The sequence below is a fragment of the Tachypleus tridentatus genome, chromosome 6 (genome assembly GCF_004210375.1).
Source record: "Tachypleus tridentatus isolate NWPU-2018 chromosome 6, ASM421037v1, whole genome shotgun sequence".
Classification (NCBI taxonomy): domain Eukaryota; kingdom Metazoa; phylum Arthropoda; class Merostomata; order Xiphosura; family Limulidae; genus Tachypleus; species Tachypleus tridentatus.
Genome location: NC_134830.1, coordinates 1,531,201 through 1,549,608, shown reverse-complemented (window position 1 = coordinate 1,549,608; position 18,408 = coordinate 1,531,201). Strand labels below are relative to the sequence as shown.

The following is an 18,408-nucleotide window of genomic DNA, read 5'->3' as shown; positions in this document are numbered from 1 at the left end:
CAGCACTGAACACAAATAAATGATGTAATAGGAAGGTAAGTATTTATTAGAAATACATTTTCAGTGTAGGAAAAATTATATATTTTTATAATCCTTTTCATATGTAATTAAAAATTTTGTTTTCTCATTTTTAAATACAATCAAACTTTTCTCATTTAATATTAACAACTGATTGTTAATATTGTAGAGAATCTCCTGCTATCTATGTCTGTAAACATCTGTTAGAAGAAGGAGCCCTCTTATCCATTTATGACCCCAAAGTAAATCAACAACAAATAATTGAGTAAGTCTGGACATTCATACAGCTTAGTGAAGGTATAATGAATATAATAATTTTGATATAAACATGTCATGCTTGATGTAGTGTATTTGGACCTTAGTAAATTAGGTTTTATTCACTTTCTGTTAAGACATTTTTAAAATCTTATTATAAGCAAACATGTCTGCTTCATAGTTTTAATACAACTCAAGATTATTCAAGTTAGAATAAAACATGAACTGACTGTTTATTACACAGAAAACTAACCTTATTCAAATTACAAAACAGTAAAGGTTTTTATTTATAATTTTGTCTTTTATCTTGTTTATAGAGATCTCACACACCCAGATATTACAGATGAACCAGAAAAAGGTCTTGTGTGTTTGTTTTTCTTATTGTGTTTCATGTTGTATCATATTGAAGTACATACGTTTATAAGTGACTTATCTATAGTGTAGTTAAAGGTTTTTATTTAATGATAAAACTATTATAATGCTTTCCTTCATGACGTTTTCCTCATAGTTTTAATGCCTACTGACCTATTTTCTTACAATATTAAATGATCTTTATATGACTTATCGTTTGAGTAATATTTTCAATGATATGGAAACAAAGAAATAATACTAGAATATAAATAATCTCATTTTTCCAACATTATGGTATTTGTAAGTTACTGATATTCCTGAGCATGAAATTTAAAAAATTTAAAAATACAACCATCAGATGACCAGTTGTTTTACTATTAAATGACTAGTTGCTTTACTATTTAAAGGTAAGTCTTCTTCATAGACCTTTCCAGTGCTTGATTTATCATAACTTTTACTGATATGCCATGTATTTTATCTATATAAAAATATTCTACTCATAAGTAATAAAACTATTCATTTGAGAATGTTTTAACCTTACATGGCCATAGCATCTGTCTTCTTTACCAATTTCACTAAAACGTATATCATTAGAATGAATTAGGTTCAAGCTACTTATGTTTTTCTGCTGCCATTTTATTGTACTTAATCACTGAACCTTCCTTAAAACTGTCCAATATATTATGTACAAGGCCTTTTATCTGCAGTTCTAGAGTTGCTGTCATTTCATACAAATCCATATTCAGCCTCAGAAGGAGCCCATGCAGTGGTCATCTGTACAGAGTGGAGTGAGTTCTTGGTATGTTTAGGCTTTGAAAATAATATAAACATAAGACATGAGAGTTGTTACAGGGAAAGAGGGACTTGTGAAAAGAGTAATGGGGAATATAGTTTAAGATTCTAACTCTATGGTTACAAGTTGTGTGTCATGTAACCATGAGATTAGTTACTACAAGTTTTTCACAGACTGTTATAAACAATAAAAATTTAAATTTTTTTATTAAGTATTTAACTAAAGAATTGTTTATCATTTTATTATGACATTTTGCACTCATAATGCTAACTATATGATACAAAGTGGTTTTGAATATGTGATTAAAAATATTTGTTTTGTGTAAAAACTTTAAAATCGCATTTGTGTAATATCTCAAACCTAATAGATATATATTAAACATTTTTATTCAGTAAAATTTTAAATGTTATCATATGTTTGCTCTAATGTACTTGATTATCTGTACTTTAGAACTCAGCACTAAAAATGTTGGATCCTGTCCATCACCAGGGCCCCTCGGTGTGGATTCCTGTACTTGGTGAGGGACCTCCCAGGGAAGGTTCTGTTCTATCTGGTTACCTTCTCTAGGATCTAAACATCCACCCACGTGTTTGCCGTGCGTGGCGACCCGTGAAGGGGATGAGAGAATCCTGGTTGGTGAGGGGTCCAACCCTAACACACCACTTTGGCCTCGAATTCCTGTAGACGGGCGGCCTTTGGGTGGCCCCCCTTGGGTCAATCGGCTGGTCCACTTGGACTAAATTCAACCAAGTGCCAATGCTGGATGTTCTCAACGGGTGTTGTGGACATTGTGCCTGATGCTGGTGTTTGGGTATAGTGCTCACGAAACCCTAGCGTTGCTGCATTGTCCTTGCGTGACTTTGTAGTGCGTCCCCTTGTATGGCTCCATGGTGGGTGGGGTCAGTGGGTACCGAAATTTTTCCTTTTTCCTATGGATCCTCTAAAAAATTTAAATAAAATTGTAAAAAAAAACAGTCAATGGGTAAGCGACCACGTCTTGAATACTCAGAACAGCAATCTTCAACATCAGTAACACACGTACCTCATTTTCTTATATTACATTCTCTTTCGGAAAAACCATTAGGGCAAATGTTCCCTTTTTTTATTCAAAAGGGACTAGAGGGACTTGCTGGCTCTCCAATGTCAGTAAAGAAACTTCGATTTGGTGACATATTGGTTGAAACATCCACATCCCAACACAGTGAACTCCTCTTGAATTCAAAGGCAATTGGGGATATACCTATTGAGGTTACACCCCATGCTACCTTGAATTCTTCACGACGAGTTATTGTTGAAAGGGATTTCAAGAACGTTCCCGAGTCAGAGATTTTCGCTGGTCTCTCCACTCAAGGAGTTTCTGCAGTGAGGCGCATCTCCACTCGCAAAGATGGAGTTACACTGCCAACAAATACCCTCGTTTTAACATTTACTTCACCACGTGCACCTGCTACCATCAAGGCAGGTTATCTCATTTGCAGGGTTCGGCCATACATACCAAACCCTCTTCGATGTTTCCAATGTCAGAGATTCGGCCACTCAAAGACATCTTGTCGTGGTTCCCTGACATGTGCTCGTTGTGGAGGCAAGGACCACGATGCCTATGACTGTGACATGAACCCACATTGCGTAAACTGCAATAGTTTTCATCCCTCTTACTTTCATTCTTGCCCAAAATGGTTGGAGGAAAAAGATGTGCAGCGTTTGAAAACGACACATAACATTAGTTATCCTGAGGCTCGGAAATTGCTGTCCACAACTCCATCTCGGTCATATGCTCCTGCACTTCATTCCACAACTACAGTGGGGGTGCAGACAGATCTCTCTGTGCCTCCAAGAGAATCGTTTTCAAAACAAATGAAAAGCCTTTTGACCTCCATGGTTAAAAAGGTTGATGAATCGACTTCCACACTCATCTCTGTTCCTCCCATACCTTCCAACAAACCTCAAGATCCACGTCCTTCAGTTTCAAATACAGGCATTTCTTCTGATACATCTTTTTCTCCCACCACAAGAGACAAAACAATTATTCATTCGCGTCCTCAGTCACTGGATTCCCCTTCCAATAACAAAATCTGCCCACCCGACCCAGAGCAGGATCCATGGAGGTTGATAGACCTCCTCCGACTAAAGACAGTAAAGAAAAAAAGACGTGGTCGTAAACCGAAGGGTTCTCCAGCCACTTCACCTACCCATTCTTAAAATGGCCACCTTGATACAATGGAACTGTCGAGGTTTACGTTCTAATCTGGATGATATCAAAACGCTGATTGCTTCCTACCATCCTGTTTGTCTTTCTTTACAAGAAACATTTCTCAAAACTGCTGATACTGTCTCCATTCGGCAGTTTCCTCTGTACAGAAATGACAGGTTGTGTGATGGTCGAGTACATGGAGGGGTGGCACTGTTGGTTGATCAACACGTGCCCACCCTGTCTTTGTCACTCAACACACCCTTGGAGGCTGTAGCCATCCGTGTTTCCTTGGGTCATACCATCACTGTTTGTTCTCTGTACCTATCCCCTGGAGAGACATATGATCAATCAGATTTTGATGCTCTTGTTGAACAATTGCCATCTCCATTTCTAATCCTAGGGGATTTTAATGGACATCATCCCCTCTGGGGAAGTGCTATTATTGATGGGAGGAGCCGATCTGTAGAGCGGATGCTCTCTGATCACAATCTTTCTCTTTTCAATACTGGTTCTTCCACTTACTTTCATGCACCTAGTCAGTCCTTTACCGCTATTGATCTCTCAGTTTGCTCCTCTTCATTATTCTCCCATTTATCTTGGAGGGTTGACAGTAATCCACTAGGCAGTGATCATTTTCTGATCCTTTTGAGAGAGACTTGCCGTGGTCGATGCCACCCAACCCGTGTGCCCCGGTGGAAGCTGGATCAGGCAGACTGGTCCACTTTCACTGCTCTCGCAGAACTTGATCCTGCCATCGTAAATCAGCCATCAATAGACGACTGTGTAGCAGCGGTAACTGACTGTATTACACATGCAGCTGCTCAGTGTATTCCTAAAACCTCGACACGTTTTCCACGATATCCTCGTCCGTGGTGGAATCCTGCTTGCCACTTAGCACGGAAGGCTCAAAAGCGGGCCTGGGATACTTTTCCTAGATATCCTACATTTTCAAACCGGGTTGCTTTCCAACGGGCCCGTGCACATGCTGGGTGGGTAAGACGTCAAAGCCAGAAGGAATCTTGGATTAAGTTCACAACCAGCATATCTTCTACCACCAGTTCCAAGATCATATGGGACAGGATTCGAAAGGTCAATGGGCACTACAATTCTGTCCCCCCTCTCGATCTTACTCTCTGATGGTCAGGAGGTGACTGATGTTCGGAACATTGCTAACACTCTAGGTGAAAGCTTTTGCCGGGTATCTAGCACTTCTGCTTGTTCCTCCACCTTCCTGGCCATCAAGACTCGGGCAGAGCGATCACCTCTTTCCTTTCGAACTGACTGTTTCTTTGACTATAATTGTCCCTTTACCCTGGTGGAACTAAAAAATGGCCCTTCTTCGGTCTGCCAGTACGTCTGTTGGACCTGATGATATTCATTATGACATGCTGCACTATCTATCTCCTGCTTCTCTTGATGTCCTTCTGATTGTTTTCAACCGGATCTGGCAGGATAATGTTTTTCCTGATGCCTGGCGCCAGGCTATTATTTTACCTTTCTCTAGGCCAGGGAAAGATCCCAAGATTCCTTCAAACTACCGTCCAATTGCTTTGACGAGCTGTCTCTGTAAGACATTAGAAAGGATGGTTAATGCTCGTCTTGTTTGGTTCCTTGAATCAAACAACCTCCTCTCCCACCCAGTGTGGGTTCCGTCGACAGCACTCCACCACAGACCACCTAATTCGTCTTGAAACATCTATCAGAGAAGCCTTTCTCAACCGCCAACATCTTGTATCAATATTCATTGACATAGAGAAGGCTTACGACACAACATGGAGGTATGGCGTTTTGCGAGACCTCCATACATATGGGTTACGTGGCCATGTACCCATGTTTATTAAAAAATTTTTAATGGACAGGAGATTCCAAGTTCGTGTGGGTTCGACACTTTCCCGTTCTTTTGTACAGGAACTTGGAGTCCCTCAAGGCTGTGTATTGAGTGTTACACTCTTCAGTATAAAGATAAATGCAATCACTAAACAACTCCCTCTCACTGTTGCGAATGGGCTGTATGTCGACGACTTTCACATGTCAGTCGTCAAACATGAGATATATTGAGCGGCAACTACAAACCGACCTCAATTGTGTACGGAAGTGGACTCTGGCGAACGGCTTTAATTTCTCTCTCTCCAAAACTGTATGCATGCACTTTTGCCGTCGACGGGTATTCACCCTGATCCTGAACTTCATATCGGTGAAGTTTTGCTGCCAGTGGTCCCGGAGACCAAGTTCTTGAGGCTTATCTTTGATCGTAAACTGACCTTTATACCACACTTAAAGCAGCTTCGGGTCAAATGCACAACAGCACTGAACATCCTCCGTGTTCTCTCTTCTACCAGTTGGGGGGGCAGATCGCTGTTCAATGTTAAAGGTATATCGTGCTCTTATTAGATCGAAACTCGATTATGGATCAATGGTCTATGGCTCTGCCAGACCCTCGGCCTTAAAGATGCTGGACCCCATTCATCACCAAGGACTTTGACTCTGCACTGGGGCTTTCCGTACCTCTCCAGTTCAAAGTATATACATTGAATCTCATGAACCTTCTCTACACCTTCGCCGTTTGCAACTATCTTTACACTATACTTCGAAACTTCATTCCTTACCAAAGCATCCCACCTGGAAATGTGTTTTCCTTCCTCGGTGGGCAGTACTTTTTCAGAACAGACGATTTGTCATTGCTCCGTTTGGCCTTCGCATCCGGGCGCAATTGGATAAATTGGGTCTGTCCTTGGATAACATTGCAGATTCCACAGGTTGGCCCATCCCACCATGGCTTATTACAGCCCTCAAATGTGACCTTTCTTTCAATCACCTGAAAAAAGGCAGATACTCCAGTTTGGAAGTACCGTCTTTTATTCAATGAATATCTTTCAAACAATCATTCAGTTTCCATTTATACAGATGGTTCCAAATCAGGTAATTTAGTGGGCTCTGCTATGGGTCAGTAGTTGCGCGCAGAATCCCTTCTACAGCTTCTGTGTTCACTGCTGAACTGTATGCCATATCTCTTGCCCTGGATTATATTGCAGCTGAGCAGTACTCCAACTGCACTATTTATACTGATTCGCTTAGTTCTATACTTGCCTTGGAATCGCTACACGTTAGCTCACATCCTATTCTCGCTGATATTCGAAACCGACTGGCCCATTTCTCATTAGCAGCTACTTCAATCCAGTTTTTCTGGATACCAGGCCATGTTGGTATCGCGGGAACGAGCTTGCATACATGGCAGCTAAATATGTCTGCTTCAGTACCATCACTCCTATGCCTATTCCGTACATGGACTATGGTGTTGTCTTCAGGCTCGGCTCCGTGCCAGCTGGCAGTCCACTTGGGTGAGCAACGTGACAACAAACTTTTCAAATCAAACCCAAAATTGGACTTTGGCCATCTAGCTTCCGTAAAGTTCGGAAGGAGGAAGTTGTTCTCACTAGGCTACGCATTGGTCACAGTTTTTTAACTCATCATTTTCTTTTATCTGGAACTGATGCACCAATGTGTAGTTTGTGTAACACTCAAATCACTATCAGCCACGTTTTACTTTCTTGCCATCGTTACAATTCTCAACGACGGCAATATTTTAAACATATTTTTCCCAGGGTCAGTCTGTAACATTGGACAGAGTTATTGGTGATGGTGACTCTGTCCACCTTGATAATGTTTTTAATTTTTAATGGCCATTAATCTTTTAATCTCATTTAAGTGTTGCATATTTATTCATTACACCTTTTTAATTGTGGTTCCTTTTTTACAGTTTTAACCTCTCTCCTTCAATTTGACATTGGACAATGGCCAGAACATTAAATAACTCGACACCAGGACTAGAAAGGCCAACTTCAGGTGACTAACGTTACTGTTTGAACTATCCGTTTGAACTACTCGTTAGTCGTCCTGGCGAGTTGTTATTATACTTTGCTGCATATCATTTCACACTTTTACTACTTAAATTTTTAGTACTGGCCATATTGACTCATAACCCGGAACCAGGACTGGAAAGACCAGCTTCAGGTGACTGACGGTGGTTTTTATAGTTACCTGTTAGTCTTCCTGGCAGGTTATGATCATTACCATTCTGCTACAGGTAGTTCTTTACAACTTTGTTGACTGGATGTCAACATTGGTTTTTACGCCATTTTCTGTTTTAATTGCCGTTTTGCTTTTATCTTCAATTACTTTTACAAATTTTACTCCATTTACTTGACTTTTATCTTTTTACTGGACATTTGGCTACTCATTGTTACAATTTTGCGGAGTGTCTTTTAAAACTTTTATTATTTTACATTTTGATAATAGCTGCTATGACACATAACCCGGAACCAGGACTGGAAAGGCCAACTTCAGGTGATTTACGGTGGTTCTTGAACTTACCTGTTAGTCTTCCTGGCGGGTTATGATCATTACCTTTTTGCTAGAGTAAATATTTTACAACTTTGAAGACTGGATGTCACCATTGGTTTTTACACCATTTTCTGTTTTAATTGCCGTTTTGCTTTTATCTTCAATTACTTTTACAAATTTTACTCCATTTACTTGACTTTATCTTTTTACTGGACATTTGGCTACTCATTGTTACAATTTTGCTATGTATCTTTTAAAACTTCTATTCTTTTACATTTTGATACTGGTTGCTATGACACATAACCCAGAACCAGGACTGGAAAGACCAACTTCAAGTGACTGACGGTGGTTCTTGAACTTACCTGTTAGTCTTCCTGGCGGGTTATGATAATTACCTTTTTGCTAGAGTAAATACCTTACAACTTCTTATACTCTGCCTTCTATCTTAACATTGTAGACTAGGTGTCAACATTGGTTTTATACTTTTTTGTTTTACCTTCATTTCCATTTATGTCTATTACTACATTTATTTTTTATTTTTTTTTACATTTTTACCGAATGTCTGGCGCAGATAGCCTCGCTGCTTTGTGCCTTAAAACACTAAATCAATCAATCAATCAACCATCACCAGGGGCTTTGGCTTTGTATTGGAGCTTTTTGTACTTCTCCTATGCAAAGTCTGTATGTGGAATCTCATGAGCCCCCTCTGTATATTCGCCATTTGCAACTGTCTCTAATGTATGCTTCCAGACTTTGGTCCTTACCACAGCATCCTACCTGGACTCCAACCACAATAAACCACACTTTTTAACAACAGATAATCTGCCATTGTTCCTTTATTTGGGCGTGGGAAGAATTCCTACTAATTATCATCCAGTTAGTTGTCTCTGTAAGGATGGTTAATGTTTGGTTCCTTGAATGAAACTTCCTCCTTTATCCACTTAACGAAGGTTCCGTCAACAGACTCCACCATGAACTACCTGCTTCGACTTGAAATGTCAATCGGGCACATGTTCCTAAAGAGGAAACATCTTGAAATGTCAATCGGGGACATGTTCCTAAAGAGGAAACATCTTGTTTCCGTGTTTATTTGATCTTGAGAAGGTTTATGACATTGTGGAAGTAGGACATTTTGTAGGATCTCCACTGCTATAGGTTGCATGATTATTTACCCTTTTTATTCGGAACTTTCTACTGAACAAGTGGTTGCAAGTCCACGTAGATATAACACTTTCTTATTCTTTTCCACAGGAACTTGGAGTCTCTGAGAGTAGTGTATTAAGTATTTCACTTTTCAGTGTTAAGATTAATGTTGTCACTAAACAACTTCTTCCTGTTGTTGCAAATGGGCTCTATGCTGATTACTTCCGTATCTCATGTCCGTCGTCAAGCATGTGGTTTACTGAGCAGCAGCTTCAGGCTGCCTTCAATCATTTATTGAAGTAGACCACAGCAAACGGTTATAATTTATCTTTCTCTAAAATCATGCGCATCCTGGTTCCAAGCTCCACCACAGTAATTTTGTTCTTCTTGTGGTCCCTGAGGGAAAGTTATTGGGGCTTATCTTTGACTGTAAGCTGACTTTCCTTTCTCACATCAAGTAGTTATGTGTCAAGTATACAAGGGCACTGAACATCCTATGCATCCTCTCTTCTACCTCTTGGAGAATGGATTGATGTACTGTGCTCAAGATCTATTGCATCCTCTTTTGCTCCAAAGTGGACTACGGCTCTCTTGTCTGAGGTTCTGCCACAACCTCGGCCTTGAAGATGCCGGATGCCATTCACCATTTGGGGATTTGGCTCTGCACAGGGTTTTCCATACTTATACAGCCCAAAGTTTGTACACTAATACCCACAAATCTCCTCTTAACCTCCACCATTTGCAACGTTTTTGCAGTATGCTTCTAAACTTTAATTCTTACCACAGCTTCCCATCTGGGATTATATCTTTCTTCCAAAGTGGACTATACTCTTCCTCAATAGATGGTCTTCCATTCCTGCTTTTGGTCTTTGTATTCAGGTGCATCTAGCTGAATTGGGTCTGTCCTTGGATAATATTGCTATCTCCACTGATCAGTCCATCTTACTATGGCTTTTTTACCATCCCAATCTGTGACCTTTGGTTGAGTCACCTGAGGAAGGTAGATACTTTAGATGGAAGTACTGTCTTCTATTTCCTGAACATCTTTTAACCCATTCTTCTATTCCTGTTTACAGGTATGGTTTGAAATTAGGTGTCTCTGTGGGCTCAGACATAGTTTGTTGTGACTCTGTTGTTGTTAATAGGATCTCCTGTACAGTTTTCTGTGTTCACTACCAAGTTGTATCAAACTTCTTTTGCTCTGGGCCATGTAGAAGCTTTACCCCATTTATACTGTAAACACTGACTCTACTAGTCCTCTACCAGTTATACTGTAAACACTGACTCTACTAGTCCTCTACCAGTTATACTGTAAACACTGACTCTACTAGTCCTCTACCAGTTATACTGTTAACACTGACTCTACTAGTCCTCTACCAGTTATACTGTAAACACTGACTCTACTAGTCTTTTCCGTAGTCGTCTCAGTATTCTCAGGAATACATTTGCTGACATCTTAGCTAAATCCATCTAATCTGGTGCTGTTATAGCTGTGATTGCTTTATATATGGACCACAGTTTTTTCTTAAAGTTCCAGCTTTATGTCAGTTGGCAGTCTATTTGGAATGAGTAAACAAGCTTTTCTAGATTACATCTTTCGTTCTTTGGCCGTCTTGTTTCTGTAAGAATCAGAAGAAAATAATTGTCCTTGTCATAGTTTTTCATTGCATAATGTTCTTTTATATGGGATTAATCCACCAATATGTGGTCTTTGTGACACCCAAGTTACAATGTCCCTTATTTTACTGTTGTTCATTTATTATGATTGCGAAAGGTGGCACCTTTTTAAAGATGTCTTTTTAATGGGTTTACCTCCGTTGTTTGACACTGTACAACTTGTTCGTGTTACTTCTTTTTACTGCAATTGACCTCTTAAATCCTATTGAAATCTTTTTTTTCTGAACTTCAGATATTGTTTTGTTGTACTTTGATTTATGTTTTATTACAGTTTCACTTGCATTATGTTTACTGGTTGTTTGGTACAGATAGCTTCGTTGCTTTATGCCAATAAATGCCAAACAATCACCCAACTAACTAGTCTGTTTTAGTTTAATCAGTAAATGAAGTTTATATTTGTAGCTTTGGAAGAGCCCAGCTACAGACTGTTTCCATAATGTGTGTGTATACGTATGTATATATATATATTTATATATACACACATGTATTGCTTAGCAGAAGTATTCATCCCTAATAGTAAGGTTACGTTTTGATGAAATTCAAATAACGTAAACAATTTTTATTGTTTTTATTCAGAACAATAATGATCAAACATGAGACTGTTGTGTTTAAGAAGTTAAATTGTAGCAAAACTTACAAAGAAAATATGTTACTTGAAATTTAATGACAGCATGTGTTCTCACCCCATTCCCAGGTCCGTGTTTAGCAGAAACACCATTGGTAGCTGTTACTTTTGTGAGTGATTTTAGATAGATAGAGCTTCCCACAAAAAATGGTACAATATTTATTCATTCGTTCTGACAAAATTGTTCCAATTTTGAAAAGTTCAGTGAGGATTGTTGATGGACAGCAATCTTCAAATTTTGCCATAAATGTTTCAATGGATTCGACTCAGGACTTTGACTGGGCCACTCCAGGACATTCCCTTTTTGTATTCTTTTGAAATAATCCCATTGCAGCTTTGGCCCAATGAAATATGAATTTTTGACCTAGTTTTATATTCTTGGCTGAGTCAAGCAGGTTTGCCTCTAGGATTTGTCTATACTTTGCATCATCCATCTTTCCTCTCAATCCTGGCAAGTATCCTATAATATGATGCTGCCACCACTATGTTTGACAGTTGGGACTGATGTTTACTGGATGATATGCTTGCCCAAGATGTAAGTCTTACAATTTAGAGAGGTAAGGTAACTATTTTGCTCATCTGACCACAAAATCTTCTGTCACATATTTGCAGTGTTAGTTACACTTTGTTATAACTCCGTACAAGATATAAGATGATTCTTTTGTTTTCCAGTAATAACTTTTTTCTTATCACTCGCCCTTAAAGACCAGCTTTGTGTAGGAACCAGGATATTGTTGATGTATGAACATTGAAAAGTATCATGTCTGAAACTCAAGTGAAACATTTCAAAAATAGTGCAGATCTTTCAAAGTCACTGCTGGCCTCACAGTGGCATCCCTAACCAGTTTCCTGCCTGCCTGTTTGGACAGATGGCTTAATTTGGAGACCATTACAGTGATATTTTACACCTGAATTGATTTAGGGTTGCTGTAGTAAATAGGTTGAATACTAATGTGATATTTTAAACTGACTTACATAAAACATCAGTGTTTTCTAACTTCATCAGTCTGAGGCAGATTGTCTAGGTTCTCGGTATAAAGTTCCATTTGCAAGTTTCTGTTGTAAGGGTGTGAATACTTTAGCAAGGTGCGGTATATATATTTTGTTTATTTCTGGTGACCCTTTGGCTTTCTCTGTGACCTTTGGTCTGTCCATGGCAGCTGTTTGATTTCACCAGAAACTCTTGTATCTATTTTATTTTATTCGTTAGTTTTCATTTGAATCTGGTATATGTTTGGTTTTAGTTTTGGTTTGATTGTGGTAACTGTTAACCGTTCCTGACTTTAATGGTCACCGTGTGTAACTGGTGACTTGTAGCTCATTCATACAGGCCCGGCATGGCCAAGCGTGTTAAGGCGTGCGACTCGTAATCTGCAGGTCGCGGGTCCACATCTCCGTCGCGCCAAACATGCTCGCCCTTTCAGCCGTGGGGGCGTTATAATGTGACGGTCAGTTCTACTATTCGTTGGTAAAAGAGTAGCCCAAGAGTTGGCGGTGGGTGGTGATGACTAGCTGCCTTCCCTCTAATCTTACACTGCTAAATTAGGGACGGCTAGAACAGATAGCCCTCGAGTAGCTTTGTGTGAAATTCAAAAACAAACAAACAAAATCATTCATACAATTTTCCACGAATGTGAAGTATTTCTAAATATGTTATGAGGGGTAACAAATCAATGTTCCTAAGTTGTCTACACACACGCGCACATAAAATATATTAAATTTAGATATTGAGAACTTAATGATCTATTAGAACTCATACAGATAAATTTAAAAGTATATATAAAGTTTACTTTCTGTCAGACAGAGTGAATGCATCAAGTTACAACATTTTTATTATTGTAGCATTTAGACTATAAGAAGATATATAACTCCATGCTAAAACCTGCATTTATATTTGATGGAAGAAAAATCCTAAATGTGGATGAGTTACTCGCTATTGGATTTCAAGTTGAAGCAGTAGGTCGAAGAACGACATGAAGTAACATCCACAACAGTTGTTGACCATATCTTCTAACGGACTTCTCCTGTAAGTATCTTAATATATTAGGAAACAAACAACTGCATATTATAATGGTAGGTCAAAAAACCACTTGAAGTAATATCCACAGTGGTTGCTGACTGTATCTTGCAACTGACTTGTCCTGTAAGTATCTTAATATATCAAGAAACAAGCAACTGCATATTGTAATGGTAGGACAAAGAACCACTTGCAGCAATTAAAATCAACAGTTGTTGAACATGATGTGGTAATTTAATTTAGTCATGTTGTAGCGTTTGCTTTCAAATCCTTTTAAATAATTGTTTCTTTGTTTATGATGAAAGATTTTATAAGTTTGTTTGTACAGTAATGTTAGAGTCTAAACTACCAAGTTTGTACTTCTTCAGTTGTTTATGATGAAAGATTGTATAAGTTTGTTTGTACAGTAATGTTGGAGTTTAACCAAGTTTGTACTTCTTCAGTTGTTTAAGATGAAAGATTTTATAAGTTTGTTTGTACAGTAATGTTGGAGTTTAAGCTACCAAGTTTGTACTTCTTCAGTTGTTTAAGATGAAAGATTTTATAAGTTTGTTTGTACAGTAATGTTAGAGTCTAAGCTACCAAGTTTGTACTTCTTCAGTTGTTTATGATGAAAGATTTTATAAGTTTGTTTGTACAGTAATGTTGGAGTCTAAGCTACCAAGTTTGTACTTCTTCAGTTGTTTATGATGAAAGATTTTATAAGTTTGTTTGTACAGTAATGTTGGAGTCTAAGCTACCAAGTTTGTACTTCTTCAGTTGTTTATGATGAAAGATTTTATAAGTTTGTTTGTACAGTAATGTTAGAGTCTAAGCTACCAAGTTTGTACTTCTTCAGTTGTTTATGATGAAAGATTTTATAAGTTTGTTTGTACAGTAATGTTGGAGTCTAAGCTACCAAGTTTGTACTTCTTCAGTTGTTTAAGATGAAAGATTTTATAAGTTTGTTTGTACAGTAATGTTAGAGTCTAAGCTACCAAGTTTGTACTTCTTCAGTTGTTTATGATGAAAGATTTTATAAGTTTGTTTGTACAGTAATGTTGGAGTCTAAGCTACCAAGTTTGTACTTCTTCAGTTGTTTATGATGAAAGATTTTATAAGTTTGTTTGTACAGTAATGTTGGAGTCTAAGCTACCAAGTTTGTACTTCTTCAGTTGTTTAAGATGAAAGATTTTATAAGTTTGTTTGTACAGTAATGTTGGAGTCTAAGCTACCAAGTTTGTGCTTCTTCAGTTGTTTGTTTGTACAGTAATGTTGGAGTCTAAGCTACCAAGTTTGTACTTCTTCAGTTGTTTAAGATGAAAGATTTTATAAGTTTGTTTGTACAGTAATGTTGGAGTCTAAGCTACCAAGTTTGTACTTCTTCAGTTGTTTGTTTGTACAGTAATGTTGGAGTCTAAGCTACCAAGTTTGTACTTCTTCAGTTGTTTATCAAGTTGTTATTCTATTTTTTTACTTTACTTTGTCAGCTCTGGACTGACCTTGTAACCATTTTATGCTTATTACAGTTTTCATTCTATAACTTTAAAATTAGTAAACATAGGTTTACAAAATTTGGCATATTGTCAATAAACATTACAGTGCTTTCATTCACAAAATATCAAATTGTTTTATTAAGCTTTAAGGTTTCTTATGCAACATTTCTCTCATGCCTGTTTATTCATTTTCCATGTTGCCTATTCAACAAGAAAAGTAATTTTCGTTTTAAGATTAAAAATACTTTTAGTATCAAACATTTTTTAAATTTCATGTGTGAAATATTTATAATGTGTGTGTGTATATAGTTATAGTTAGAATGTAATATATAGTTATTTAATCAGTTATTTTCACTAAGATTGATGGTCATATTTCAGTCACATAAAGTATTTGTACAAGAATATCTTTATTCATAAGGTTTTGTAACGCCCACCAATGGTACGTATTGATTACTTTATGTGAGAAATCTAACAGTTAGACGTTTTAACAAACAAAAACGTCAATTTAGTTCATAGAAGGTTTTTAATATTATTAATGTAATACCATTATAACTAAATATCTTACAGAAGAATGACAGATCCCTGTTTGTGACCAGAAGACAAAGATTCTCTTCTTTAAAGTGTGAGTTTTGTGTTGCACCAGGAGATAAGATTGATGCACATAAATAACATTTCCAGTTGAGGGTGGGAACTTTTTGTAGTTTATAGATTTGACATTATGAAATATTCTTCCTAATGTCTTGTGCTCTTTCATTCACTGTTTTTCTATCTTTTGACATCACATTGTAAAAAATATATTTTCATTAAAGTAAGTTTGTTTCTGTTGTGTTGGCAGTTTGTTTAAACGACTATGTGTTACAACTTCACAGAATTAAACTAACACTTTTTATTAAAAACACAATGTTTTTATCTACGGTGCATTTTCTGGTTCCACTCTAGAAACAACAGAGTAAACATGCCTCTGTTTAAGCTGACATTGTCCTCTGTCCTTCTTGCACATATGCCAAAGAGTTTCAAACATTTCACTTATTGTACATGTGTAAACTTTGTGACCAGACGTCTTCAAACCATAGAAACACTTTGTTTTAGGGTCAGCCAATTACTAAAACCATAAAGTTCACTAGAACTAGGTCAGTGAAATAATAAAACCATAGAAACACACTGAGTCACTGGGAAAACTATAAGTTAATCATAGGTAAAGTACACGTGATGTTACAAGAACACTACATTTAACAATTAATAAAACCATAGAAACACACTGAGTCACTGGGAAAACTATAAGTTAATCATAGGTAAAGTACATGTGATGTTACAAGAACACTACATTTAACAATTAATAAAACCATAAAGTGCACTAGAATCAAGTCAGTAAAATAATAAAACCATAGAAACACACTGAGTCACTGGGAAAACTATAAGTTAATCATAGGTAAAGTACACGTGATGTTACAAGAACACTACATTTAACAATCAATAAAACCATAAAGTACACTAGAACCAGGTCAGTGAAATAATAAAACCATAGAAACACACTGAGTCACTGGGAAAACTATAAGTTAATCATAGGTAAAGTACATGTGATGTTACAAGAACACTACATTTAACAATCAATAAAACCATAAAGTACACTAGAACCAGGTCAGTGAAATAATAAAACCATAGAAACACACTGAGTCACTGGGAAAACTATAAGTTAATCATAGGTAAAGTACATGTGATGTTATAAGAACACTACACTTAACAATTAATAAAACCATAAAGTACACTAGAACCAGGTCAGTGTAATAATAAAACCATAGAAACACACTGAGTCACTGGGAAAACTATAAGTTAATCATAGGTAAAGTACATGTGATGTTACAAGAACACTACATTTAACAATCAATAAAACCATAAAGTACACTAGAACCAGGTCAGTGAAATAATAAAACCATAGAAACACACTGAGTCACTGGGAAAACTATAAGTTAATCATAGGTAAAGTACATGCGATGTTACAAGAACACTACATTTAACAACCAATTTATAGTTATGAAACCCTACAATCTGAGTGCTTTCAAAATGGGTACTTTTCATTTTCAGAGGCATGTGTAACATTAACACCTTTCTTCAGTGTAACAATACTCAGCTGTTTGTGCTATCGAAACTGCGGAAGTGGTCTTACTGTGTGTCTTAAAGAATGTACTTTATTTTAAACATTTGACAGTTAATAAAAGTGTATGTTTATCTGGTTAAACAGTAGCCTAAAGCTTGGCTGTAGGCCCTGGTACATATCTGTCTAGCCTACCATTACTAAATTAAGAATGAGTAGCCCAGTTAACTCTCGTATAGTTTCGGAAAACAGATCTCGTATTTACTGTGTGTACGAGTTTGCTTTGATTAAATAAAACAAATATTTAAACTGGTATCGATGTTTGTAAGAATGTGGCAAAACAATCACTACTAGGGATCTGGAGTTTACTTAATGAAAAGAGCTTAGTAGCTAAACCTATTTAATCATACGTTACGTTACGATGTGGATAAAACAAAATGCTTATAATAACTTTTATGTTCGTGGAATTGGAAGTACACGAAAAGAAAAAAGTGTATTTAAACACACCAACATCAGGAGGTCTTTTGTGTCTACGGGCGGAATCGAAGCCGTGATTATAGCATTTTTCTTTATTAATCTCCCCTCGATATGAATTCCTGCACGTGATGAGGGGACCTTTCAGGGAAGGTTCTGTTCTTTCAGTTCACCTCCTCTTGGATGTAAATATCCACCCACGTGTGTGACATGCGTGGTGACCCGTGAAGGGGAGGAGAGGATCCTGGTGGTTGAGGGGTTCAACTTCAACGCATCACTTTGGCCTTGAATTTCTACAGAAATTATGGCTTTATCAAGGGGTGGCCCCCATTGGGTCATTTGGCTGGTCCACTTAAGCTAGGTTCAACCACGTACCAGTGGTGGGTCTTCTCAACAAGTGTTGTGGACATTGTATCTGATGCTGGTGTTTGGGTATAGTGCTCACGAAGCCATGGCGTTGCTACGGTGTTCCTGTTTGACATTGTAATGCGTCCCCTCGTAGGACTCCATGGTGGGTGGGGTCAGTGTGCACTGAAATATTCTTTTTTACTATGGATTCTCCAAATAAAATCTTAAATTAAATAGTGAAAAAACAGTCCGTAGGTAAACGATCACGTCTTGAAGATTCTGAGCAGCAGTCTTCAACATCTGTAACATTTGTACCTCAATTTCTAATATTACATTTTACTTCAGACAAACCATTAGGGCAGATGTCTCTCTTTTTCATTCAGAACAGACTAGAGGGAGTTGCTGGCTCTCCAAAGTCAGTAAAGAAGCTTCGATCTGGAGACATATTGGTGGAAACATCTCAACACAGTGAACTTCTTTTCCATTCCAATTGGGGATATTCTTATTGAGGTTACACCTCATTATACTTTGAATTCGTCAGGAGGAGTTATGGTTGAGAGAGATTTGGGGAACATACCTGATTAAAAGATTTTCGCTGGTTTCTCCAA

The 18,408-nt window shown here is 37.5% G+C and overlaps 1 long non-coding RNA gene across 1 annotated transcript; it reads left to right on the top strand.

Annotated features, from left to right (window-relative positions):
- The first annotated feature begins 169 nt into the window (after positions 1-169).
- LOC143254465 (uncharacterized) lies at positions 170-15,712 on the top strand. The gene is made up of 5 exons (XR_013030204.1): positions 170-283; positions 591-631; positions 1,332-1,423; positions 13,237-13,420; positions 15,454-15,712. It is a non-coding gene; the product is annotated as an uncharacterized LOC143254465 (long non-coding RNA).
- The last annotated feature ends 2,696 nt before the right edge of the window (positions 15,713-18,408 follow it).